The sequence below is a fragment of the Simochromis diagramma genome, unplaced genomic scaffold (genome assembly GCF_900408965.1).
Source record: "Simochromis diagramma unplaced genomic scaffold, fSimDia1.1 OVJJ01000640.1, whole genome shotgun sequence".
In the NCBI taxonomy this organism is placed as follows: domain Eukaryota; kingdom Metazoa; phylum Chordata; class Actinopteri; order Cichliformes; family Cichlidae; genus Simochromis; species Simochromis diagramma.
This window is the reverse complement of record NW_024387439.1, coordinates 343714-369718: the sequence shown is the minus strand read 5'-3', so window position 1 is coordinate 369718 and position 26005 is coordinate 343714. Positions and strand designations below refer to the sequence as shown.

Here is a 26005-nt window from a genome sequence, read left to right as displayed (position 1 = left end):
CAGTGAGAGATGGCAGGAGGAGCAGAGGTCAGCTCATGGTGACAGAGGTCGAACAGATGTGAGGAGGAACAGCACACACAGCACTGGTGTGTTTCATCTCCACACACAGACAAACCACAGCAACACTGACTCCATTCTCCATGTCACCGGTGCCATCCTCTGTGGAGCCCAGTGTGTCATGTGATGATGATACAGGACATTTTTCACACCCAGCTCCACGCTGAGTCCTGGCTTCAGTGGGTGAGTCCATCCAGCAGAGACGTGGAGACACAAAGACTGAGAGCGGCTGGACAGGTTCAGGTGTTACACTTCAGTTCAGGGCAGGAGAAACGCAGGTTCATTGTTGTGCACTAGAACCTGATGTAGAAGTTACAGCATGCAAGCACACGGTGATGGGGCCGAGGAGCAGCTCTTTACTAACATCTAGTGGTTCTACATCTTTTTCCTGCTTAATAAAGTTCAGCTTTCTTCTCCTGCAGATCATTTGACAAGTCTTTTGCTGTCCCCATGACTCGGGACCCAAAAACGTCGGTGCAGCACTGGATCTGCAGCGTCTGTCTGAAGGCCTGAAACTCCTCCCACGCTGATCACAGGTGAGCACGGTGACCTTCAGTCAGGTAAACCTGTGATTGTTTCTGTCCAACACAGCTGTAGGGCAGTAAAGAACTTCACCCAACCTCCACCAGAGAGAAAGAAAAATGTCTGTATCATGATTCATATTCTGTGAGAGTAATCACAGATCCCTGTGGGGTGTTTGAACACTCGTACACACTTCCAGCTGCACTGTGGAGGTGCAGTGATTGGAGTGTACCCGTGGGGATCTGTGATATTCAAGGCTAGGACGTGTTTCAGCCTCTGCTGTCGTTGATGTCACAGAATAGTTAAATCCTTCCTGTTTCATGGGATCGTCCTTGTCTTCTGACAGCAAGCAGAAACATGGCTGTGGTATAGTTTGGTCATGTTGACGTCTTGTCACGATGTGAGCGTTTCATTTTATGACCAGTCCTGATGGATTGTAATTAGTGAAACTGGAGACTTGCTCCGCCTTCCACCTCTTCCATCATTTTCCTGTTTGTTATCCCAGTGTGTGTGTGCTTTGATGTGGATATATCGTCAACGTGTCCTTTAATGACGTGACAGTGTGGCTGCTGCTGCTCTGTCTCTCGTTTCTCTGGATCAGCTTTGTTTTCTCAGTCTGGAGGAAATGGCTGTAATACTCATGCCTACTCTAGGCCCCTCCCACAGGATAGACAGATTGACTGTGGCATCGTCATGTGATAAAACCCATTCTGTTAAATCTTTCTGTACTTCCTGTTTAGTGACCTCATCATTTAGCACAGCCTCATTAAATCTGCAGTATTTAGATAGTTTACTCGGTCCTGTCCTCACTGCCAAAGATACTGGTTTGTGTCCACACACAGTGGTGGGTTCTTTATTACAGTCACTGGTCCTATATAGTTTTTTACCAGGTGGTGTTGAAGAGCTCCCATGGACACAGGACATGAAGGTGACGTTAGTGGCCCAGTTCTGCTGGGAGCCGCTCCACAGTCTGTCTGAGAGCACAGCTGAAGTTAAATATACACAATATAAAAGTTTAAGACGTTTTTTGTTTAAGCTCCCTCGTTGGCCCCTGGGACGCAGTATCTTCTCACATGTTCTGTCTTCGCATCCAGCTGTTGGGTCCGCGTCTCGGTGCAGGAGATATCTGATCGTGCTTTCGTCTTTGTTGTTGACTTTGTTGTTGGTCTGTTCGCGCCCCTCTCAGCTTTCTGTCCTTATCTTTTCTCTCAAACTGATTTTCCACATATGCAGCCCGTTATGATCCAAAGCTGTCCAACGGACAAAATCACAGTCCTTGACAGGCCAATTCTGGCCCCCGGGCCTTATGTTTGACAGCCCTGCTCTAGAGGATGCTGACACTGTAAAAACATTTAGTGTTGCAGTTTTCACTGAAGGCCAGCATATCAGGAATGGAGCTGGGCTTTTGTTGGCTCCTGAGAAGAAGAGCAAAGACAAACACATCTTCTCTTCCTCCTCAATAAACAGGAAACAGGAAAATCCTCCACTACAAATCAGAGTCAGTGGAGCATCGCTGCAGTTAGAACTGCTTCATTTATGCACAGGCAGGTGGAGGTTTTCCTGCTTCAGCTGCTGCTGGAGCTTCAACAGATGTGGTGATGGAGCAGAGGGTAGCTGATTACTGGCTGCATCTATAATAAGCACTGTTTGAATCAGACCCACTGCTGGGTTTCTGAACCTCATACTGCTGAGTGCCTCACTTGAACAGTGGACATTCATTTATAAGGAGCTCTATGAGCAAAAAAGGAATATAAAAGGAATATAAGGAGAAAAGCAGCACTAAGACACGTCACCGTAGCTTTGTGGAGCTCTCACACACAGTGTGTGTGTTCTAGTCCACATCACAGTAAGACACTTACTGAGAAACAGCTACTGCTGAAGACGCTGCAGCCCAGAGGTTGGAGGAACAGACAGTGACACACAGACATGAATCAAGAATCGGTTGCAGTGCGAGAAACAACACAGTGGCAGAAATAGAATATATGTTATTTATTTATTTTAGTATATATGTTATATACATGTCGATTCATCTGCCCATGGATACAGAATACAATTAGAAAATATGAAATATCAATGATTATGAGTGGGGTGAGTGCAAAATCCAGGTAGGACATGATGTGCAAAGAATCCAGAGTGCAACCTTTTCACATAAGTAAATAAGTGTGTTATTGTAAGTGTGTCGTTGTAAGTGTGTTATTGTAAGACGTTAGCAGAGCAGTGATCGGTGTGATTCTGTGGACAGGTGTGCTTCATCCACACCTGAGCTGAGATCAGGAGTATCTGTACTTGGTTTGACTCTGTGGGAGATCTATGCATTTTCTTCTGCTTATCCAGCTCAGGGTTACAGGAGGCTGGAGCCAGAGTACACCCTGGCCAGGTCACCAGCTTATCACAGGGTAACATTTGCAGTGACACCTGCAGAATCAGCGGGTGACCTAACCCCACTAACTGCATGTCTGTGGACTGTGGGAGGAAGCCTCCAAACACAGAGAACCCAGAGAGAACATGCAGACTCCACACAGGAAGGCCAGGTGGGGGATTCAAACCCTGCGGTGAGGCAACAGAGCTAATTACTGCACCACCGTACTGCCTCTGGCTGGGTTGTAGCACATCTAATACTTACCTCACTCAGGGACATGAAAACAATTCATACACAGCCTTCATGCTTTTGTTGATATTCTGTCTCTTTTAAAACGAAAAAAAAAACATAACACAAAAGACTTCATTGTGTGTAACTGATCAGATAATTATTCCCCCTTCTGTGATTTAAGCTGTTCCTGCTTCTGCTGCTGGTTTTATAAAAAAAAAAAAGCAAATCAGACTTGGAGGAAAAGAAACAAAACAGAAGCATAAGTGGGCTACCAGCATTGGTGTCTCCATTAAAACATGATTCACCATGGCAACAGAGTCCTCTTGACTCAGAAGATACTGAAATTTGTTTTTAATGGATTTATTTTTGGTTGGTTTGAGACGGTTTGTGTGTTTGTGTGTGTTTGTGTGTGTCAGCGCTGATACAGAGACTAATGGGTTTGCGAGGATACCGTTTAAATCACTTACTGAGAACAAACAAAGTCTTTTCTTTGAAAGTTTTTGAAGCTAAATTCAGACACGGGGACGGATGATATTTATAAGTGCTTTATGAAACCCGTCATCATCATATGTTTCCATCATCATGATGGCACGTTGTTTTAGAGCACAGTCAGCACGTGGCCTGTTGGCTCATATTCTGCATCATTGTGTGTCGCTGTGATTGTCACGTTCATATGATACGACTTTCACCTGCTGGCAGGTAGAACAAATACTCACTGACTTCATAAAGGAAGCAGGTGTCAGATATTGTGTGTAAAACAAGTGAGGTGTTCATGGACAGCCCCTCCCACCCCCTGCAGAAGGCTGTGGTGGCCCTGAGAGCTCCTTCAGCAGTGACTGTTACAGCCACAGGGGAGCTTCTTCATCCCCACAGTCACACTGTGCAGTGCACACACACACACACACACACACGATGTCACAGACATGTGTTTACACGATTACTTAGCCCTTGAGCTCAGCTCATGATCATTAACATGAACTGTTATGATCGCTGATCAAAGACCAGAATCAGAATCGTGTTTATTGGCCATGTATATGCGCAGACACATACAAGGAATTTGGTTCAGGTAGATGGGGACTCTCAAGCACAGCAATGTAAATCTCAACAATATAAGCAACGCAATACACCCACCCTCCCACCCACACACAGACACACACACACACACACACATGGATCCTCTATTCAGAGATGGTCTTTCCCTTTTTAAATGGCCTTCTTGTTTGTTCTCAGTAAGAGATTCAAGCTGTATCCTCTCAAATCCATTAAAGTCTGTAACAATGCTCACACACACAGACCGTCTCAAACAGGCCAAAAATAAATCCATTTAAAAAATGTAAAGAACAAAAGTTTTCAGTAGCTTCTGAGTCAAGATGAGTCTGTTGCCATGGTGAATGCATGTTTTAATGGATGCACCGATGCAGTTAGCCCACTTATGCTTCTGTTCTTTTTTTTTTTCATGAATTCTTCCAACGATGATTTGCTTATTAAAGGAGTAACAGCTTAAATTACGGGCTGGGTATGGTCACTGATTTCTAGAATCGATTTGATTCCAATTCACAAGGTCCCGATTTGATTCGATTCGATTCGGGGAAATTTAGCCTCAGACAGTCAGAAATATTATAATTTTGATCATTTGTCAGCACTGACACTTGTGAGACTTCATCAGAGGTGTGAACATCACAGCAGGTGCCTTTGTGTCAAAGTAACTGAGGATAAAACACAGAAAAACATGAAGATTTTCCTGGCCTGGGATTTTATTGCAGATAACCTTAAAAATATTCTGCAGTAGTTTAAAAACTGAAGAAAACCATGAATCAACATACACTCAACAAAAATATAAACGCAACACCTTTGTTACTGCTCCCATTCCCCATGGGATGGACGTAGAGACCTAAAATTCATTTCAGATACACAATATAACCATCCCTCCCAAACAGTGGTCACAAATCAGTCCAAATGTGTGGTAGTGGGCACATCTGCTATATTGAGATAATCCATCCCACCTCACAGGTGTGCCACATCAGGATGCTGATCTGACATCATGAGTAGTGCACAGGTGTACCTCAGACTGCCCACAACAAAAGGCCACCCTGGAATGTGCAGTTTTTTGTGCTATTGGGGGTCTGGGGACCCAGAACCGGTCAGTATCTGGTGTGACCACCATTTGCCTCATGCAGTGCAACACATCGTCGCATGGAGTCTATCAGATTGTCAATTGTGGCCTGTGGAATGTTGGTCCACTCCACTTCAATGGCTGTGCGAGGTTGTTGGATATTCGTGGGAACTGGTACACGCTGTCGTATACGCCGGTCAAGCACATCCCGAACATGCTCAATGGGTGACATGTCCGGTGAGTATGCTGGCCATGCAAGAACTGGGACATTCTCAGCTGCCATCTGCCCTGAACAATGTGAACCATGATTCATCCGTGAAGCGCACACCTCTCCAACGTGCCAGACGCCATCGAATGTGAGCATTTGCCCACACAAGTCTGTTACGGCGACGAGCTGGAGTCAGGTCAAGACCCCGATGAGGACGACGGGCATGCAGTTGAGCGTCCCTGAGACGGTTTCTGACAGTTTGTGCAGAAATTGTTTGGTTGTGCAAACCAATTGTTCCAGCAGCTGTCTGGGTGGCTGGTCTCAGACGATCTTGGAGGTGAACCTGCTGGATGTGGAGGTCCTGGGCTGGTGTGGTTACACGAGGTCTGCGGTTGTGAGGCCGGTTGGATGTGCTGCCATATTCTCTGAAACGCCTGTGGAGACGGCTTATGGTTGAGAAATGAACATTCAATGCACGGGCGACAGATCTGGTTGACATTCCTGCTGTCAGCATGCCAGTTGCACGCTCCCTCATTGCTTGTGGCATCTGTGGCATTTTGCTGTGAGACAAAACTGCACATTCCAGGGTGGCCTTTTGTTGTGGGCAGTCTGAGGTACACCTGTGCACTACTCATGATGTCAGATCAGCATCCTGATGTGGCACACCTGTGAGGTGGGATGGATTATCTCAATATAGCAGATGTGCCCACTACCACACATTTGGACTGATTTGTGACCACTGTTTGGGAGGGATGGTTATATTGTGTATCTGGAATGAATTTTAGGTCTCTACGTCCATCCCATGGGGAATGGGAGCAGTAACAAAGGTGTTGCGTTTATATTTTTGTTGAGTGTATGAACATTACGTGATGCTGCTGAATGGAAGCAGAGCAAAGTTACAGAGATTGTATTAGAAACACAGCTAAGCAGTTTGCAATTTGGCATCATTTTAAAAAGTTTAAATTTCTTCAGTACTAAACAGCAGAAATTAGACTTTCTTGTTGGAGGTCATTAAAAAAAACAGTGGCCGACAGCGCTCTACACAGCGGTAGAATGGTGCGCAGTAAGCAAGCGAATAATGCAGGAAACAGATTTTTAGATGGGTTCTCAAAGCACACTGAGAGAGAGAGCTGTACATGAAGTGTGATTTTATTGTGTCGGAGCAAAAGTAAGACGAGGAAATTATTGATGATGTTTATGTGAAGCAAAATGTGAAGCTGTCACGGTCCGGGGCAGCGGCCGTGTGGAGAGTGGAAGGAGGACTCAAAGTGCAGCACTTATTCAGGTGTGAGGGTGATTTATTGATAATAACAAACATAAAGAGGAGATGGCAAAACAGAACTACGGATGAACTAAACTGGGTGAAACTACACAAAGGAGTGGCAAACCTGAACATCGAAGTGAGAACAGCAGGGAGAGCACGCAGAGGATTTCACAGGGTATGTACACAGACGACGCGACAAGGAGCAGAGGAAATCACACACTATAAATACACAAAGAGACACTGGGAAATCACACACAGGTGGGGGAAACAGCTGGACCTGATTAACCTGACGAGACAGGGGAACACTAACACCAGGGACCAACAGAGGGAGCACAAACCCAGAACCCAGTGTCTAAAATCCCAAACACAAACCATCCCAAAACATCCATGAATAATAATGAAAGTAATAACGATAAGTACATAAACACAAAGTCACTGAGTCATGGTCGCAGGACCATGACAGAAGCGTAGTTTGGATGGTTTTTTGCTACTGGTTCAGTCAATTTTGGTTTGAGGCTGATGAAACCTGCAGATTCAGAATCTAGCGCAAAAAAAGAGATAAACACATAGCGCGGACCTGCCGACACAGAATCAGTGAGCTGTCGGCTTTCAGCTGTTGGCACGCAAATCTACTGGTCTGGACGTCCTCAAGTCATGCACGGCTCAGCTGGCTGGAGTGTTTACACACATCTCCAAACTTTGCCTCTCTCTGTCTGTAGTCCCAGCCTGCTTCAAAATGGCCACCATTATCCCAGTACCCAAATCCTCCACTATCTCATCACGGAATGACTGGTGACCAGTAGCCGTGACCTCCATCGTGAGCTTCATCTGCTCTGCACTACCCGACTCACTGGACCCTCTACAGTTCGCATACCGCCACAACAGGTCCACTGATGATGCCATAGCCCTGACACTACATACTGCCCTCTCGCACATGGAGAAGAGAGACACGTATGTGAGAATGCTGTTTGTAGATTACAGCTCAGCATTCAATACCATCGTTCCCTCGAAGCTGGACAGACAACTGCAGAACCTAGGACTGAGCAGCTCCCTCTGCAGCTGAATCCTTAACTTCCTGTCTGACAGACGCCAAGTGGTCAGACTGGGCAGCATCACGTCATCATCCATCATAATGAACACTGGTGCTCCACAGGGGTGTGTACTGAGCCCTCTCCTGTACTCACTCTACACCTACGGCTGCACGGCCACTAGCAACTCCAACATCATTGTGAAGTATGCGCTACTGGCAGTACACTACAGTTGTGGGTCTTATCACCAAAGGTGATGAGACAGCTTACAGGGAGGAGGTCAGCATCCTGACCCGCTGGTGCTGAGACAACCATCTCATCCTCAATGTCACAAAGACAAAAGAGTTGATAGGTGACTTCCGCAGGTGTAGAGAAGCACATACCCGCATCACGATCAACGGAGCTGCTGTGGAGAGAGTGAGCAGCTTCCGTTTGCTTGGTGTAACATCTGACAAAGGATCTCACATGGACAGTACACATAAAGGAAACAGTGAAGAAGGTGCAGCAGCAGATCGAGAATTAAGAAGTGCTATATTCAGCGAGTTAGAAGCCTCATTATTTGCAGAAGCTTTAGTTAACGGACGTAGATATACAGGGTCTGAGCCGTCATGCTCGTAGAATCCACTCACTGAGGGAATAAAAAGCGAGGTGGCAAAAGAGTCTGGAAAAAAACCCCTAAGGCAGCATGGTCTCAAAGATCCGGGCCCAGCGTATCCAAGCAGGGTCGTGGAAAACTGGTCCCCCTCCATGGAGCTTTTCAAAGCACAGGAGACAAGGCATGCTCGACATAGCTTACCAGCCAAAGCTCGCCGCCAGTAAAGCCTGAGTTTTACCTGAATAGCTGCTCTTCTCCCTCTCCTTTTCCATGGTCTACAGGGACCGCTGAGATCACCTGATGAGGATCCAGCTAATGGTGGAGGGTGGGAAATGCAGGAGGAGGAGGAAGAGACATTGTGAGGCATGATAGAGGAAGAATGGACAGTAAAGCCAGGCGATCATACACCAAGGCAACTAATAAATAGTTAAAACTAAGTGAGAACAGCAGAGCAGAAAAAAACGTAAGCGAGTGCGACGTTCATGGCAACAGCTGTGTGCAGAATCTGAGCGTGCAGCGTTTAAAGCGTGGAAGTACCGACCTTACTTTGACTTTCTGTTAAAAGTGATAAAAACATTAGCGTCCACTGTTCCAGCATGGGAAGAAAACTTCTTTTTACAGCGAATAAAACCCCTAAACTTCTGCGCAAGCACCGAGTACGCTGCCACAGGAATGTGAAATTCACAGAGAAACTCCCGGATTCTTCCGCTGACCGCTGCGGCACATCTGCACCAGGGCAAACATCCGCCTACCACACTCTTGCTATCCAGGTGAAAATAGAGCAACAGGACCGCTAGCCTTTGATTTTTCTTATTTTCTGCTGTGTTTTACTTGCATCCATGTGAAAGAGTGAGTGTAAACACAAAAACCTATTTCATGTGCAGGAATGTGCAGAAAATAGGTTTAAATGTTAAACAAATTTCTTCCAGTCAGAGAATGTTGAATATAATTTAATTTTTGCTTGATGCATAAAGTTAAAAGATTAAAACTAATAAAACAAGTTTTAAAAAGAGACTTTTCCATTTGATTACATTTTGGATGATAGATCATGAAGAAAAAGTAGAATTGGGCTGAAAGATCTATCGCTTTATCACCTATTCAGGTTGTAAATTATGTTTTTAAAAAGTAACTAAGTACCTATTACTTTCAACAATAAGTAATCAGTAAAATAACAGGTTTACTTTTGGGGGGAAGTAATCAGTAATTAGTTACTGATAGGTTTGTAGCTTAAACCCATTCGCTGGAACGTTAAGGACAATTTACTACACAGCAGAAACAAGACACAAGTAGGCAAAGTTCTTCGTGTTACAAACATAAGCATAAGTGGGCTACCAGCATTGGTGCATCCATTAAAACATGAAGTCACCATGGTAACAGAGTCCTCTTTACTCAGAAGATACTGAAATATTTTTTTTTTAATGGATTTATTTTTGGTTGGTTTGAGATGGTCTGTGTGTGTGTGTGTGTCAGCGCTGATACAGAGACTAATGGGTTTGAGAGGATACCGTTTAAATCACTTACTGAGAACAAACAAAGTCTTTTCTTTGAAAGTTTTGAAGCTAAATTCAGACACGGGGACGGATGATATTTATAAGTGCTTTATGAAAACTGTCATCATCATAGCAATCAAGTGCTTCCATCATCATGATGTTTTAGAGCACAGTCAGCACGTGGCCTGTTGGCTCATATTCTAGTGATGTGCGGATCGATCCTGAAATATCGATTCCTCTAATACCAGTCATTTATGTTCTAGAATTGATTCTCACATTAAAATATCGATATTTTAGTAATTTAGGGTAAATTTGTAGTTTATCATTAACAAGAACACAGTGGAAAGAAACTATAACATTCAGATTGTCTACATTGGAAGGAACTACTTCCTCTTCCGTCTTTCATAGTCATGTGCGAAATACGGCTGTATAAATGTGTCGCAGACCCTTGGCGTGTGCACTCACAACAATGGCTGAGCGTGATTGGAGTCATTTTACATCCACAAACGACGTGGTTTGTGATACATGTGGCAAGACACTGAGGTGTTGTGACAACACCACAAATTTGTCAAACACCTCGGAGTAAATCATATCACAGAATATGACAAGCGTATGTTGAGGTGAACTGAAGAGGAGGAGAGGGACAGGTGCTGCTAGGGCGAGACAGACGTCTCTCGCAGAGTCCTTTAGTGCTGCAGGCAGGCAAGGTGTTCAAATAGCGCACAACTTCAGTTTTTTTTTTTATTTCTGTATGATGAACCCTGCATTATTAAGTGATAAGAACAAGTAATCTGATGTCCTGTAATCATTACGACGCTATAATTTGAGATACAATAAATAAAATAAGTTTTTATACAAAGTATCGGTATCGGATCAGTATCATCGATACCACCCTGAATATTACTTGGAAAGGAAATCAGTGGTATCGCACATCACTATCATGTTCTAAATCATTGTGTGTCGCTGTGATTGTCACGTTCATGTGATACGACTTTCACCTGCTGGCAGGTAGAACAAATACTCACTGACTTCTTAAAGTCATATGAGTGGGTTTGTTTGGGTTTTTTTTTTTCTGTTTTTCACAGAAAGTAGTGAGAAACAAGTCTGGGCATGCATGACGCTATTTGTGTCCGTTCAGCCATGATTTAGCATCTAAAGCAGGGATGTCCAACATATGGCCAGCGGGTCACATCCGGTCCTGATACAATTTTATATGTCAGTTATTAATGACCTGAGCAAATGTGGGAGCTGAATGTTCAGCTCTGCTGATCTCCATGCAAACAGCGGTGGGACCATAAAGCCAATCACATGCAAAGACAGACTGTCATACCATGGTTGGGTACAGGCCAGGTACACAGAGAGACGGAAGCTGATTTAAATACAAGAGTGTCAGGAAAATGGAAAATGAGCAGCGTTCGACTAATAATTGAATATTAGATCAAATAAAGTGAATACAAAGTGTGTTTGAATGGCAAAGATGCAGAAATGTGAGCATGTAACACAGAGCAACAGCATACATGCAAACCCTCCTGATTTTTTTCCAGGAGAATCTCGAATTTCAGTGCCCCTCCTGAAAATCTCCCGGAGCTACCATTCTCCTGAATTTCTCCTGATTTTCCACCCGGACAACAAAAATGAAAACCATATCCCAGAACCACAACCCAGCAAATTCCAGTTTCCAACAATGGCGGCAGCTATTTCGTTTTAAGGTTACTCTTATCTTTCTGGGTCGCAAAATCAACTTTTAGCATATTTTCAGGTGAGAATAAACTTCAAATATCTGAGCCGGCAAGAACAGCAAACTCCCGGCACATCGTTTTCAAACCCCTGCGGTCTTTCGCTACTCAGGTTAAACATGATATTTAAGTAACTCGACTTTTTCAGTGTTTTATTTGTTCCTGAGTAAATTGGTTTTGCTGAGATTAAAGTTATTAGATTAGATGAGATTAAATAAAAACTTTATTAATCCCTCGGGAGGATTCCTCCAGGGTTTTGACACTGCTGAAAAAAACTTCAAACAGAAAACAGATTAAGTGTGAGACGGTCAAGAATTTATACCAGCGTCCGGTTATATTTAGAAAGCAAGGAGCAGACGGCAGAGTTTCACTCCACTGAGAGAGCCTGTGACGTAATTCTGAACGCCAGACCATCACAGTCGCTCACTTACGGCCTACCCGCCTTTCGGAGGACCCAGCCCACTTAGACCACGAAGGCCGGGTCCTTAGGTGGATGCAGCCTCTGAATTTGGACAGTAATAAAAGTGACATTTAACTTACTTTAAATAAATAATTTAAAATAAATAAACACTGTAAAATTCAAGTTTTTTGTATATGTGTATGTAACCCCCCCCCCCCCCCCCCCCTCCCCCTTGAATGTCTCCCTAATTCTGAGGCATCAAGGTTGGCAAGTATGAGAAACAGCTCAGTCTAAACGAGTCTCACAGGCTTGCCGTGCATTTAAAGCTGTAAGAATTACAAATTACAATTATAAGTTATCATTCTGAACTTGTTTGATCCGCTGGTCACCACAGACAAACACAAGCAGACATTTTGGATTTTTACTGTATTATCATAGTTTTAAAGCTTTTCCTGCAGCTTATGAACATTTATACTACACAAAGTCAGAAAAGTTTGTTTTTCACTTTCTACTATAGAAATTTCAGTTTTTTGTGATGATTGATGAGCTATCAGAACTTTTTCTATCATTTTATTTCTTACAGTTTAAAGAGTCGTGCTGACAGGTTTATGTTGTTGTCACAGAGCTTTTTCTTCATCATATAGAAAAACACTTAAATATGTGACTCCTTCACAGTGACAGGATGTCACTGTGATCTGGTCAGTGGTCTGGCCCAACTAAAGTCATGTGGTCCCCCATGTAAATTCAGGCTGTTTCTCAATCCTGTCTTTAAGTGATGATGTATGAACCCTGCTTCCAGGTCCAAATTACTCTGCGTTTAATAAGGCTGTTATGTTTTTAACATTTTTTAATGCTTTGTATCTTGTTCTATTTAATCTCAACAAGTCCCTAAAAAGAGTCAGTGATCACTGTTGGCCTCTCTCGGTTTTTATGATCACTGCTCATTTTAAAGCTTGGTTTTTAAAACCTTACAATGTATCTATATGCAGTAGCAGAGGTGTGGACTCGAGTCACATGACTTGGACTCGAGTCAGACTCGAGTCATTAATTTTATGACTTTAGACTTGACTTGAAAAAATGTTGTAAGACTTGTGACTTGACTTGGACTTTTACACTAATGACCTGGGACTTGAATTGGACTTGAACCGGTTTACTTGAAAAGACTTGATATTTTACCCCAAATATAAAATTTAACATGCATATTATATAGAGATTGAAAATGTGACGTCATTCACGGGTAGAACCGCAAAGGATTCTGGGAACTCGTGGCAAGCGGTACTAGCACACGCAGGCTTTCAATTAAAATCAGTCACACAGCGATAAAAAGAAACACAAAAATGTCAAGAAGCTGTTGTATTATTAACTGCAATAGCCGGTCGCATGACAGCCACGGGAAGCCGACGGGTAAAGAGATCGGTTGTTATCGGATTACGTCGTTGAAGAGAAATTGTTCGAGCCATGTTTCCGAAGTAACAAAGAGGCGACTGGATTGCAGCCATTCAAAGATCAAATATAACGTCCCAGAACCCTCCAGCTCACAGGTTAGTCTGCTCCAAGCATTTCCACACAGGTCAGTCTGCTGTTGTAGTTAATGCGTCATTTTCATAACATAATTGGTGATATAGGTTACAAGCAAGTCTGGCGCTGAACAGAAATTGTCGCTCCTTTGTTTATTGTGCATAAATAGTAAATTGTCCTGACACAATATTGCGTTTCGCTTCTGTTATTATGGTACACTGACAAAAACATATACTTTTATTCACAGGGTAAAACAGTTGTTTTGTATCACTAATTGCCCAGTGCGATTACAGCATACAATAATAATGGATTGGATTTATATAGCGCTTTTCAAGGCACCCAAAGCGCTTTACAATACCACTATTCATTCACTCTCACATTCATACACTGGTGGAGGCAAGCTACAGTTGTAGCCACAGCTGCCCTGGGGCAGACTGCCATATCGCGCCATCGGCCCCTCTGGCCAACACCAGTAGGCAAGTAGGGTAAAGTGTCTTGCCCAAGGACACAACGACCAGGACAGAGAGCCCAGGGATCGAACCGGCGACCTTCCGGTTACAGATGCGATTCCCAACCCCCTGAGCCACGGTCGCCCACAATATTATTGTCACTGCTACATTTCTGTGATGCTACCAGAAATTATTTCCACTACTAATTAATTATCGTTGAGCTCAAAGGTCCTATTAATAAACGGTTAATGAATGTGTATTTATGACGACGATTTGTGAGACTGGTAAACTTATGATACGTACGATGGTCTTTACTTTCCGTCGGTAAACTGTACCTGGGCTTGTTGCAGTGACCGGAAGTTACTAAACTTCATGAGTGTATGCACTCACTCCAAGAACCATATGATTATAAATATGCATATAAATATGCTACGATGAGATAGCTGACTTCATCTAACTAGCAAATGTTTTCCAGGCTATGTTGGTGATGCAGTTTTTAAAAAAAATGATATTTAAAAAAAAAAATCATTTATTTATGTATGATATTTTTGTCATGCGATTTTAAAGCCGGTCCTACAACCGCATCCAAGAATAACATGCAGCTTATCTCAGAACTGTCGGTGAAAATTATTCTTGGAGCTAGGTTTAATTGAGCTGCATTTTAAAGAGGTGCAATTTCACAATTTGTGTATATTTTCTAAGTTCACTATTTTGTCATGTGTTGAGAAAAACACAGATTTAAAAATTACATGGTCTAATATTTACATTTAGCATATAACTGCAACATGCTTTTTTTCGTTTTTTTTAAAGACTCGAAAGGACTTGAAATTCAAAATTTCAGACTTGTGACTTTACTTGGACTTTTACACCAGTGACTTGAGACTCGACTCTGACTTGCCTGACATTACTTGAGACTTGACTTGAGACTTGAGGATAAAGACTTGAGACTTACTTGAGACTTGCAAAACAATGACTTGGTCCCACCTCTGTGCAGTAGTATATTAATAACTAACCTCATATCATGGATGCATTGTCTCAGTTGTTCTCGTGGACTTGTGATACGTCATCAGTCATCAATTCAAAGTACGCATCAAGCCAAGCCCAAGTACACTCAAAATTCCCAGATGTGTTCTCGCTCCACTTTACCGAGCAGTAAAGTGGAGTCCACAGCTACTAATGGCAATTTTATTGGTTCCTGAGTAAATCGGTTTGGCGAAGATTAAAGTTAAGCTTGAATTCTTACTTGGAGAGTGGTCACTGTATTTTGAATTACACCCATCATATCCCCTGATGTAAAATGTTCTGTTCTTATTTAAACAGCTGGATCAGAATTACATCTAAGATGACAAATATTTAAATTCAGCAAAAACAGCATGTTAATGCATGGAGATCCTGAAGGCTGCTCCAAAAATGATCCGATTACATTTCAAATATTTGTTCAGTTCTCTTCCAAACCCCAGCAGCTGTGTATTGTAAGTTTTAGTGTCTACTAAAATGCAAATAAAAGTGTTCTAACATCTCACCTGTTTGTTTTTATTCAGACATACATGTGTACTATTTTATTAATAGAGACATTGGGCTTCTTTCTGTCATGTAGTGGTTGTGCTGAAGCTTATTAGACATTATGAAACTGATGATATGTAAAATTGATTTTTGCCAAAGTGCTTAAGATACTTTTTTAATTATATATTTTTTAATCTACTACATTTGTAATTTCTATTGCAAATATTAAGCACAGTTAAATTAAGAGGGGATGGCAGTGAAAACTCTGGAGCTGTGTTGTCACCATTGCAATTGTAGAATGATCTGCTGCTTTCGCTGGAATTCTGGACTCCCGTGTGAACTTACAAAGTCCGTACTCGCGAACAGCAGAGGCTGGTGAGCAATGTTCCCTCTAAGCTGCGCACGTGCGCAATTGCGCACTGCTGGCACGGTCTCTGCGCACAGAAAATCTGTGTTGCGTACAAAAAAAAAAAAAAATCTAACCTGAATTGAAATTAAAATGAATACTTTAACAATTCTGTTTTGCAGTGTTAGTCAGTGAGTGTATGGCTGCTCCTGTATGGGATTAGAACGATGCCACCTTATCCCATAGTCCAGCGATTCATATTCGTATACACAGCCAATCAATGTCGTTGACAGGCTATGACAGCGTCCTTATGTGCTGACACCAGAGTTTTAGCTACAAAAGCGGCATGGCTGATGTGGAGTGAAGCCACGTTAATCACAATGTTTACAACCATTGGAGATGTGAGCAGGACAGACGGAACAGTTGATGTAAAAAGTGTGGATTTTATACCAGTTTTTAAATTGTGTTGATAGGCCACGTAAAACCAGAGTTATGATAAAGACATATTCAATGTTTGTTTTTTTCCTGAATACTATCATTGTTTATATTTACTGCGGGAAGAAACGGTAAAAATGGCATTTTATAAGAAAAAAGCCTCGAAAGCACTCTCCACCTGTGGGCAAAAACAACCCCCCTCTCTCTTTCCTATTCGTCCAAAAAGTACCATGTCGACCAATCAAAAAATGATATGGCAACGTGGCATCTAGTTGTTAAGGAACGGGGGGAAATTTTAGGAGTGACAGCGGTGTTTTGAGATGTGAGAGATTTGAGACGTTTAGCGCAAATCTTGTGTAGTTAGTGTGTAGTGTAGTCAATAGTTTTGTTGTGTGTGTCAGAACAATGAGGCGACTGCTGAAAGTTACAGGTGTTACAGGAGTGATACATCTCCTGTTGTCAGGCCTGCAGGTATCAGGCTGTTGTTCTCCTTTATCTCATAGTGGACAGAAATTATTTTTTGGAGTGGCACAAATAATTTGTGTGGCATCAAATTTGATGCAGAACACCTGATTGTTCTGTAAATAGTTTGAAATGTTTATTTAAAAACGCCTTGGCTGCATTTAAAAAAAACAGCTGCAAAATACTTTGTTTGCCAAACTGAGTTACTTTTTTGAGGAGTAACTATATAAGTAATTTCCCAACATTGGTCATTATATGCTGTATTTTGCAGACAGAGTTACAGGACTCTCTCCCAGACCACAGACTCATAATACAAGTCAGAGCTTTATATATAAAAAAAAACGAAAAGAGAAAAAAAAAGAAAGTTGTGTTTTCGAAATTGGAGTTCAAGTCATTTTTACTTCCAATAGCGTTAACATACCACACAGGCCAATGGCTAGATTTTTCTTTACATTTTCATTGTAAGTGGGCTAAAGCAGTTTAAAAGTCGTCTAACATAAATGTAAATGCTGTAATTTGATTATTTTAATAAACCAAGTAACTTGGATGGATTTGATGCTGGCGTGACCACAGCGCACACGTCTGATGTCGCTCACAGTGTTAGGGTTCCTGGGTCGGTGACCCAGTGTTTTGTGTTTTTGGTTATTTGATTTTGTTATTTCATTATATTCTAGCTTTGCTTTACGGGTTTTTCTTAGTTAAGGTCCTCTGGGTGGGGTTTGGTTAGAGTTTTAGTGTTTTGGTTTTCTGTCTGTGTTCCTTTGTTGCTGTCTCCCCTGTCTGCTGTATTTCCACGTCCAGTCAGTGTCTGTGTCTGCCCTGGTCCCACGTCTCTGTTCCCTTTGTTTTAGTGCTTGCCTGTGAGTCTGTGTTATGTTTCCTGTTTTACTTTGGAAGTCCATGGTCGTGTCCAAATTCATGGGCTGCATACTCCTGAGGTCGCATTTGTAGACCGATTACGTCACAGCGACGCGCCGAAGGCTGTCCAAATTCGTAGACTCCTCCGAATGCAGCCGACAAATGCGTCCTCCTTTTCCCCGAATTTGAAGGATAGGTCGGGTGTGTCCTTCGTGGCCCACCATATCCCAGAATTCATAGCGCGGCCCAGCCAAATTCCAGCTTCCAACAATGGCGGCCGCTACTAAGTTTTAAAATTACTCATACTAATCTTTCTGGGTCACAAAATAAACTTTTAACATATTTTCAGGCGAGAAAGTAGTTGCGTAAACATCAAATATCTGCTCGGTTTATCAAGATATCGCATATTTGCAAAAGTGCTTCGACGTTTTCGGAGGCGTCTGCTACCCACCAGCTCGATAGCTAGCCGGGAGCTCGAGGGTTACCGATGCGGCCGAGAACGGCACAACTCCCGGCACATCATTTTCAGATCACTGCGGACTTTCGCTGCTCGGGTTAAACGTAATATATAATTCACTTAGACAACCTAAAAATGTTATTGTTGGGCTTTTTTCAGTGTTTTGTTTGTTCGTGAGTTAATCGGTTTGGCTGAGATTAAAGTTATTAGATTAGATAAAATAAAACTTTATTAATCCCCCGGGTGGGTTCCTTTTTGGTTTTTACACAGTTGACTAAACGTCAAACAGAAAACTGATTAAACAGAAGTATGAGACGGTCGAGAATTTACGCCAGTGTCCTGTTATATTTTAGATAGCAAGGAGCAGACGGCTGAGTTTATTAAACTCCACCGAGACAGCGGTGACGCTAATCTGAAGGCTAGACCGTCCAATTTCACGGCCGTTTACTTCCGGCCTACCCGACCATCTGAGGACCCGGCCCACGTAGACCACAAAGGCCGGGTCCTCAGGAGGATGCAGCCCATGAATTTGGACACGACCCATGTCTGATGTTAATGTGTCTGGTTTTGCTTCCCCTGGTCTCGTTAGGCCTGATTTGCCCCAGCTGTGTTTCCCTCCTGTTACTCATTCCCTGATTGCTCCCTCTGTGCATTTAAGCCCTGTGTTTCTCTGTGTCCATGTCGCGATCTACCGTTTATTTTGCTGTGTGTTTTGCCAGTCCACCGGTGTTAGTTTATTTTGAGTTTTTTCCAGTTATGTTATGTTTGCGTTCAGCATTAAAGCTGTTTTGGTTTAAGTTTGTCTCTGGAGTCTGTATCTTGGGTCCTATCCCTGTCCACACACAGCCGTCACCTAACACACAGCGGTCCAAGGGATCGCTCAGGGAGTTTGTGTGTTCGCTCAGACACATGAAAAATTAGAGGGAACATTGCTGGTGGGTGGGGCTGCTGCAGTGACCTCATTCACCCCTTCACTGTTACCTGCAAGTTACACATTGAAAGTCTTGGGGGGTGGGGAAAGGAGTTGATCACTCAAGGGTGCCCCCCCCTCAATTTTACCAGCGCTCCAATTTTGTTCGCATCATATTTTAGTATAGTTTCTGAATTGAGGAGAATAAAAACATATTTAACATTCGATGTAGCCGCATTGTTGAGTAGAAAGCACAGATTAAATAAAGACGTTTAAATTTAGAATAGAATAGAATAGAATGCCTTTATTGTCACTATACAGTTGTACAATGAGATACAGTTTTAAATTTAATTTTAAAACTTTTTAAATTTAAGAATATCTGAGCAGATGGTGCAAACAGCAAACACCTGCTGCTGAAGACGCTGCAGTCCACAGGTTGGAGGAACAGACAGTGACACACAGACAGGTCGGCTGCAGTAACACTTTAATGCAGAACACCATCAACAGCAAATCCATCACATGGTCACAGAGTAATCACAGTACAGTCACAGGAACACGGTTACAACATGACAGTAGCTCCTGAGCCAGGCTCCCTGCATCATCTTGAGAAATAAAAGCAAACCATAAAATGATGCTGGAACAGACAGCACTGATGCTTTGTCACATGCCAGTCTCTTTGGATTTCACACTGCTGAGTTTAAAGACATATGAAATGAGCCTCCACCCGTTGCTGCTCCCTGAGCTCAGCTCACATCAGTCATTAGGCCAGTGCAGCACCTGACTGCATGTTTGAGGCTGAAAGGTTTTTTCCTGTTAGTGATTCCATATTCAGTCACATTCCTGCTCTGTGTGCATGTCTGTCTCTGTAACAGTGACATTTGTGTCCCTGCAGTGCTGATAAATCAGGATGTTTAAGGAGCTGAAGTCAGCGGCCGCAGAAACAGATGGAGCAGCTCAGTCTCACTGTTACATTCACTTTGTCACAATATTCAACTTTAAGGACACTTTCTGCAGACCTGAGGGAATCCCAGAGATAACACTGTGTCAGGCTGCACACAAGCGAATGTGCATGAATAAGGCAGCTTTTTAAAAAGGCTTTTCTACAGTAAAGAACAGACGGTGACTTATCCAGAGGGACATCATCATTAGACCTGCTCAGTCTGCAGGTTTGCTCACAAACAAGTCAACACTTTAGAACTTTCTGGGGTGTTGGTTGATTTTCTTTCTCTCTCCATTAAAAAAAAACTGCCGACAGCAATTAAACTTTAGACTAATACATGATGGTAATTATGTCCTTGTGTGTAATTTTCAGACTTGGGAAAATTATGATGCAGTTAGAGAAAAAAAAATAAGAGAAAAACAAGGCTAAAAACATCCATTCATGCAGGGATTACCATAGCAACAGAGTCATTTTCTTCTGACAACACTCATGTGTTAAGTATCAGCAGCGACACACAGACAGAAAGTATTAACACTTTAGTTTGAAAATAGATTCTTTGGTTTGTTTTGCGTGTGTGTGTGTGTGTGTGTGTTGGTTGTAAAGAGTACCGTTTAAATGACTTACTGAGAACAAACAGTGTTCCTTGGCGAAGCTGCTCAGCAAAAAAGGAGTTGTAAAGTTAACAGGGACGGCTAAGTGTTTGAGTGTTTCGTACGGCGCTTGCTGTTTCACAGTTCATCACAGGATAGTTATCGTACAGTCACGACGCTACAAATAGAGACACAAAGCAAAGGAAACATAAAGCAGCATTCGAGCTATGTTACAAAGAAATATCAGGCACACTGCAGCTGAGTCAGTGTTAAAGCTGCCTGCTCTGGCTCTGAATCAGCTCTAATGGCACTTTGTTTTAGAGCACAGTCAGTGCTGTGGCCTGTTGGCTCATATTCTACATTCTATGTCGCTGTGATTGTAAAGTGCATATGATACGACTTTCACAGATATTGTGTGTATAGCAAGCGAGGTGTTCAACTCTAAAGCTTTATTTGTCCCCCATGATAGACAGTACCTCCACCCCCTGCAGGAGGCTGTGGAGGCGCTGAGAGCTCCTTTAGCAGTGACTGTTACAGCCACGGAGCAGCTCCTTCATCCCCACAGTAACACTGTGACACAGATTCAAATGTACAATCTGAAGCTCATGGGTGGGTTTGTTTTTTTTTTTTGTTTTTTTTTCAAAAAAAGTAGTGAGAAACAAATCTGGGCATGCATGACGCTGTTTGTGCCCATTCAGCCATGACTTAGCGTCTAATACAGGGATGTCCAACATACAGCCAGCGGGTCACATCAGGCCCCTAATACACTTTCATATGTCAGTTATGTCAGCCCGAATGTATGTGGGAGCTGAATCTTCAGTCCTGCTGATCTCCATGCAAACAGGGGTGGCATGATACAGCCAATCACAGGCAAAGACAGACTGGGTCATACCACTGTGTCAAAGAATAACAGTAAGTGTAATGGTACCATTTATAGCTATAATTGTGGTTCACCATCTAAAGTCAGTGTGCCACCCCTGCTCTAAATCATGAACTACAGGAACTGTTAACGCTCTAGCATAGCATCAGCATATAGCATAGCAAGCATGTCCAGTCAATTGTGACACGCGCAAGCAGTGCCTTCATTAGCAGCTAACGTTAGCCATGCTACCTGCCTGTTACTGACAGTGTTCATGTGCAACACCCTGATAGTTGATGTTGATGCTCCACAAACAGTGATTTGATTGGCTAACGTTGGTTTGTACTGTTAGTGGAGTAAATTCAGTCTGTTCGTGAACGTGTGGAGAGTCTTTTGACAACATCGTCTTGTTTTCATCATAAACATCAGTGAAACTAATGTGACTCCTGCCTGTGAGTCCAAACATGCTAAACAAGTACCTCCTATAAAGCAATAGCCATGAAAACTGTAGATTATAAGAGGAAAACTGCAGTGAAATCAAAATCTGCGATTATCTTTAAAAACAAACCACAAAAAGAATACATACGTATGAGTTTCCACCCTTTACATGTAATCTCAGCATTATCACTCATTGTAACAGCTGTTATATGAAAAAAACCAAAGAAATGACAAAAAAAGTTTTCTGTTTAAACTCAGAGGCAGGACTTTCAGGTCAGAGGTCGGTGTTAACAGAATCATCAAGATTAAACACAGGAACAGAAATATGACAGAAGACCCAAAGTCAAAAGCAGATCACATGTAGGTGGAGCAAACCGCCTTTTGCCAGCATTCAGTGGTGGAGCTGCAGGTGAGAAACAGAAGACAGGTGTGAGACATGATCTACTTCCTGCTTTCTACAAAGTCTCATCAACAATATCTGCATAAAAGGACACGTTCCCCTCCCATAGCAACAACCTGACACCTTCTCTATGATCCATCCCGCCTGTTCCAGCTGCTGCTCTGGGCACATTTTGGACCCCTCAGTGTCTGAGATTGTGTGAACGTTACAACATACGTGAGCATTACTGCTGACAATGTCCATCATATTTTGGTCACAGTGCACCATCTTCCAGCAGGACAAAACACTGTGATACTAATTGGTGAACAGGACAGTGACTCAGTTCTCGGTCCAGTGGAGAAATCTTGGGATGGAACAGGAGATTCACATCGTGGATGTGCAGGAACTGTGCAACGCTTTCATGTTAACATGGAGCAAAATGTTAGAGGAAGGTTTCCAGCTCCATGTTGCATTTATGCCTTGAAGGATTAAGGCAGTTCTGAAGGTAAAAGGGGGCCAACCCAGTGCTAACAAGGTATACCTAACAACATGAGCAGTGAGTTTAGATTGATGAAAACAACTTCATCATGTTTATTGTAAGTCATGATTAAACTAATTGTGCTATAACTCCCAGAACCTCGGCCTCATGTGTGCAGACGTTTTATGAAAGGGGCTCAAAGGCTGATCTTCACAAGGGGCTGTAACTGAAGGAACAACGCTTCAGGTGTCCTGCAGTGCACCCCCACCCACTTAAGCAAACAATTTAGGTGACAGTGGGAAGGTAAAACTCCCTTTTAACAGGAAGAAATCCTCCAGCAGAACCAGGCGCAGAGAGGAGCAGCCATCTGAGAGACCAGCTGAGGGGAGCTGACGTGGACAGGAGAAAAGACACGCTGTGGAAGAGAGCCAGAGATTAATAATTACTAATGATTCAGTGTAGAGAGGAGTCTGAACACATAGTGAGGTAAGAAGAAACACTCAGTGCATCATGGGAATCCCCCAGCAGCTTAGACTGCAGCGTAACCAAGGCAACTGTAGTTGTGATTTGAGGCTACATAAGGCTCAGAGAGAACAGATTGTTGACGACTCTACAAACTTACCCACTGGAACAATCATCAGCTGGATGGTGTTGATTGTATCAGTGTTCTCAATGTGAGTCTTCCATTGGTATCTTTCTTTGTCGACGGCCAGACACTCATATGTTCCATTCTCAGCCTGCGTCACATCCTGCAGAGCCAAGGACAAATTCCCACTGTCCATCCATCCATCCATCAGATGCAAGCGGCTAGTTGAAGATGCATACTTGTTGGCTCGATGAGACATCTTGCTCTGGTACAAAAGTACTTTTTCTCGCTTTAGGTCAGTTCTCCTCCACACTACAGCTGCAGTGGGATAATCTTTATGGACCTGACACGGCAGAATGACATCCTGTCCACACTCAGCTCTGATAATTGTCAGGGCTGAAGGAGAGAAGAGACAACACAGGACAGAATCAATCTTTTTTAAGTACATTTCAAGGCAAACGCTCACTCTCACACACACACACACACACACACACACACACACAAACCCATGCATGCACACACACACACTTCCTGTAACAAACCCAGGAAGATAAGAACTGTGTCACCAACTCATCACTTCCATGATCCTTTGGACAATTAATATACTTGTGGGGACCAACAGACCTTATGGGGACAAATTCTTGGCACCATTATTTTGAAGACGTTTGCTGAGACTCAAAATGTGGTGTTAGTGTCAGAGTTACAGATAAGTTAGGGTCAGGCATTCAAACTCACATTCGCACCTATGGGCAGTTTTTTGTTACCAGTTAATCTGACTGTGTTGAAAACAAACATGGGGAGACAAGCACAGAAAGACCCCAGCCTGATGGTGGAATTAATGAAGGAACTTTAAAGTTTAAATCATGTAAGCCTGAGTGAGAGCGATAAGGGACATCAGATAATTAAATATCAACAACTTGATTGTGACCAATCAAGTTTTTGGTGGTGCTGTCACTTGTTTTTTGCTCTCTTTGTGGTAGAGTATCATTTCCTGTTCCTGTTACAACACACACAGTGATAGAGACGGCCAAATGAAACTTTCCGAAGCTCGTATTGAAAAAGGGTACAGTACTCGAGGCTTTTCAACACAGTCTTCTTTGGTGACATCTGGTGGCCAAACATATGAAGGGAGGCTTGAATCTACAACTTATAATGAAGTTCTTCAACATGATTATCCACTTAACAGAACTGAGCTGACAGCTTCTGTTTAACATCATGTGAAAGTTCTGTCACTGTACATTTCAGACCTGGGGGCAGAATTGCTCATGGCAATAAAAAAACTTATAGAAAAACTTATTTCATATTCATAGTTTAATCTTGATGTGCTTCTGGAGCACACTCTCTGTGTATTCACTTGCTAATTATTGTCAGTAATTACTTATTGTGTCTTTAGGGTTTCGCTAGCTTAGCATAGCTCTTAGCCAACTCGCTAGCAGCATGGACTCTTCACCTGACCCCCTACACTTTCCTGCTCATTGTGTCAAATGTTTAGTTACTCCTCTGCCTCCTTTATCAGTAATGATCATTGTATTAAATGTAGCCTATTTGCAGCTCTGGAAGCCGGGATCACTGAATTGTAGACCCGGCTTTGCACTCTTGATACACCCGTAGCTAGCCAGGCCCCTGTAGCTGGTGCAGCCGAAGGTGGTGTAGGCCCCGCTAGCTGTCACCTGACAGACTGTCAAGAGCAGCTAAGGAAACAGGAAGGCTGGGTGACGGTGAGGAGGAAGCATAGTCTTAAACAGAAGCCCCATGTACACCACCAACCTGTTCATGTGTCTAACCGTTTTTCCCCACTCTGCAACACACCAGCCGGGGATCTAACTCTGGTAATTGGCGATTCTGTTCTGAGACATGTAAATGGACTGGTTCTTATATGGTGCTTTTTCTACTCTGAGCATTAATGTGCTTTACTCAACTTTCCCCATTAACACCCTTTCGCACAAGTACCTTTTCTATGTTCTTTGTCTATAAGTGCTTTCTATCTAATATATACACACATTCATTCTCCAATAGATGCATCAGAGAGCAACTTGGGGTTACTATCTTGCCCAAGGATATCTGGCACACAGACCAATCTTCTGATTGGTAGGTGACCTGTTCTCCGACTTAAGCTACAGCCACCGTATGAAGCTAGAGACCTCAGCAACTGTAGTCAGTTGTCTCCCAGGGACCAGAGCAGGCGTCACTGAGGGAAATTTAAAACTGCTGGCTAAGGGTAAACGTAAATTCAGTAAAACTATAATTCACGTCGGCAGTAATGACACCTGGTTACGCCAATCGGAGGTCACTAAAATCAATATTGAATCGGTGTGCAACTTTGCCAAAACAATGTCGGACCAGTTTTCTCTGGTCCCCTCCCCAATCAGACCAGGAGTGAGATGTTTAGCTGCATGTTCTCCTTCAATTGCTGACTGTCTGAGTGGTGTCCCAGAAACGATGTGGGCTTCATAGATAATTGGGAAACTTTCTGGAGGAAACCTGGTCTTGTTAGGAGAGACGGCATCCATCCGACTTTGGATGGAGCAGCTCTCATTTCTAGAAATCTGGCAAAATTTATTAAATCCCCCCAAATATGACTATCCAGAGTTGGGACCAGGATGCATAGTTGGAGTCTTAGACGCCTCTCTGCTGCTTCTCTCCTCCTGCTACCCCCCCAAAACCCGTGACTCTGTGGTATAAGTCTCAAACACGCAGCCTAAAGCAGATGACTCGTAAGCTGGAGAGGAAATGGCGTGTCACAAATTTAGAATATAATCCTTTAGCCTGGAGAAATAGTTTGCTGCTTTATAAG

The 26005-nt window shown here is 42.9% G+C and overlaps 3 long non-coding RNA genes across 3 annotated transcripts; 1 reads left to right on the top strand and 2 right to left on the bottom strand.

Moving 5' to 3' along the window:
• Positions 1-536: 536 nt before the first annotated feature.
• LOC120722489 lies at positions 537-26005 on the bottom strand. Its single transcript, XR_005693487.1, has 3 exons — positions 25875-26005; positions 9767-9776; positions 537-572 (listed from the first exon to the last, which is right to left on the bottom strand). It is a non-coding gene; the product is annotated as an uncharacterized LOC120722489 (long non-coding RNA).
• LOC120722499 lies at positions 7960-9002 on the top strand. Its single transcript, XR_005693497.1, has 2 exons — positions 7960-8519; positions 8624-9002. It is a non-coding gene; the product is annotated as an uncharacterized LOC120722499 (long non-coding RNA).
• LOC120722493 lies at positions 19409-25500 on the bottom strand. Its single transcript, XR_005693491.1, has 2 exons — positions 23248-25500; positions 19409-23040 (listed from the first exon to the last, which is right to left on the bottom strand). It is a non-coding gene; the product is annotated as an uncharacterized LOC120722493 (long non-coding RNA).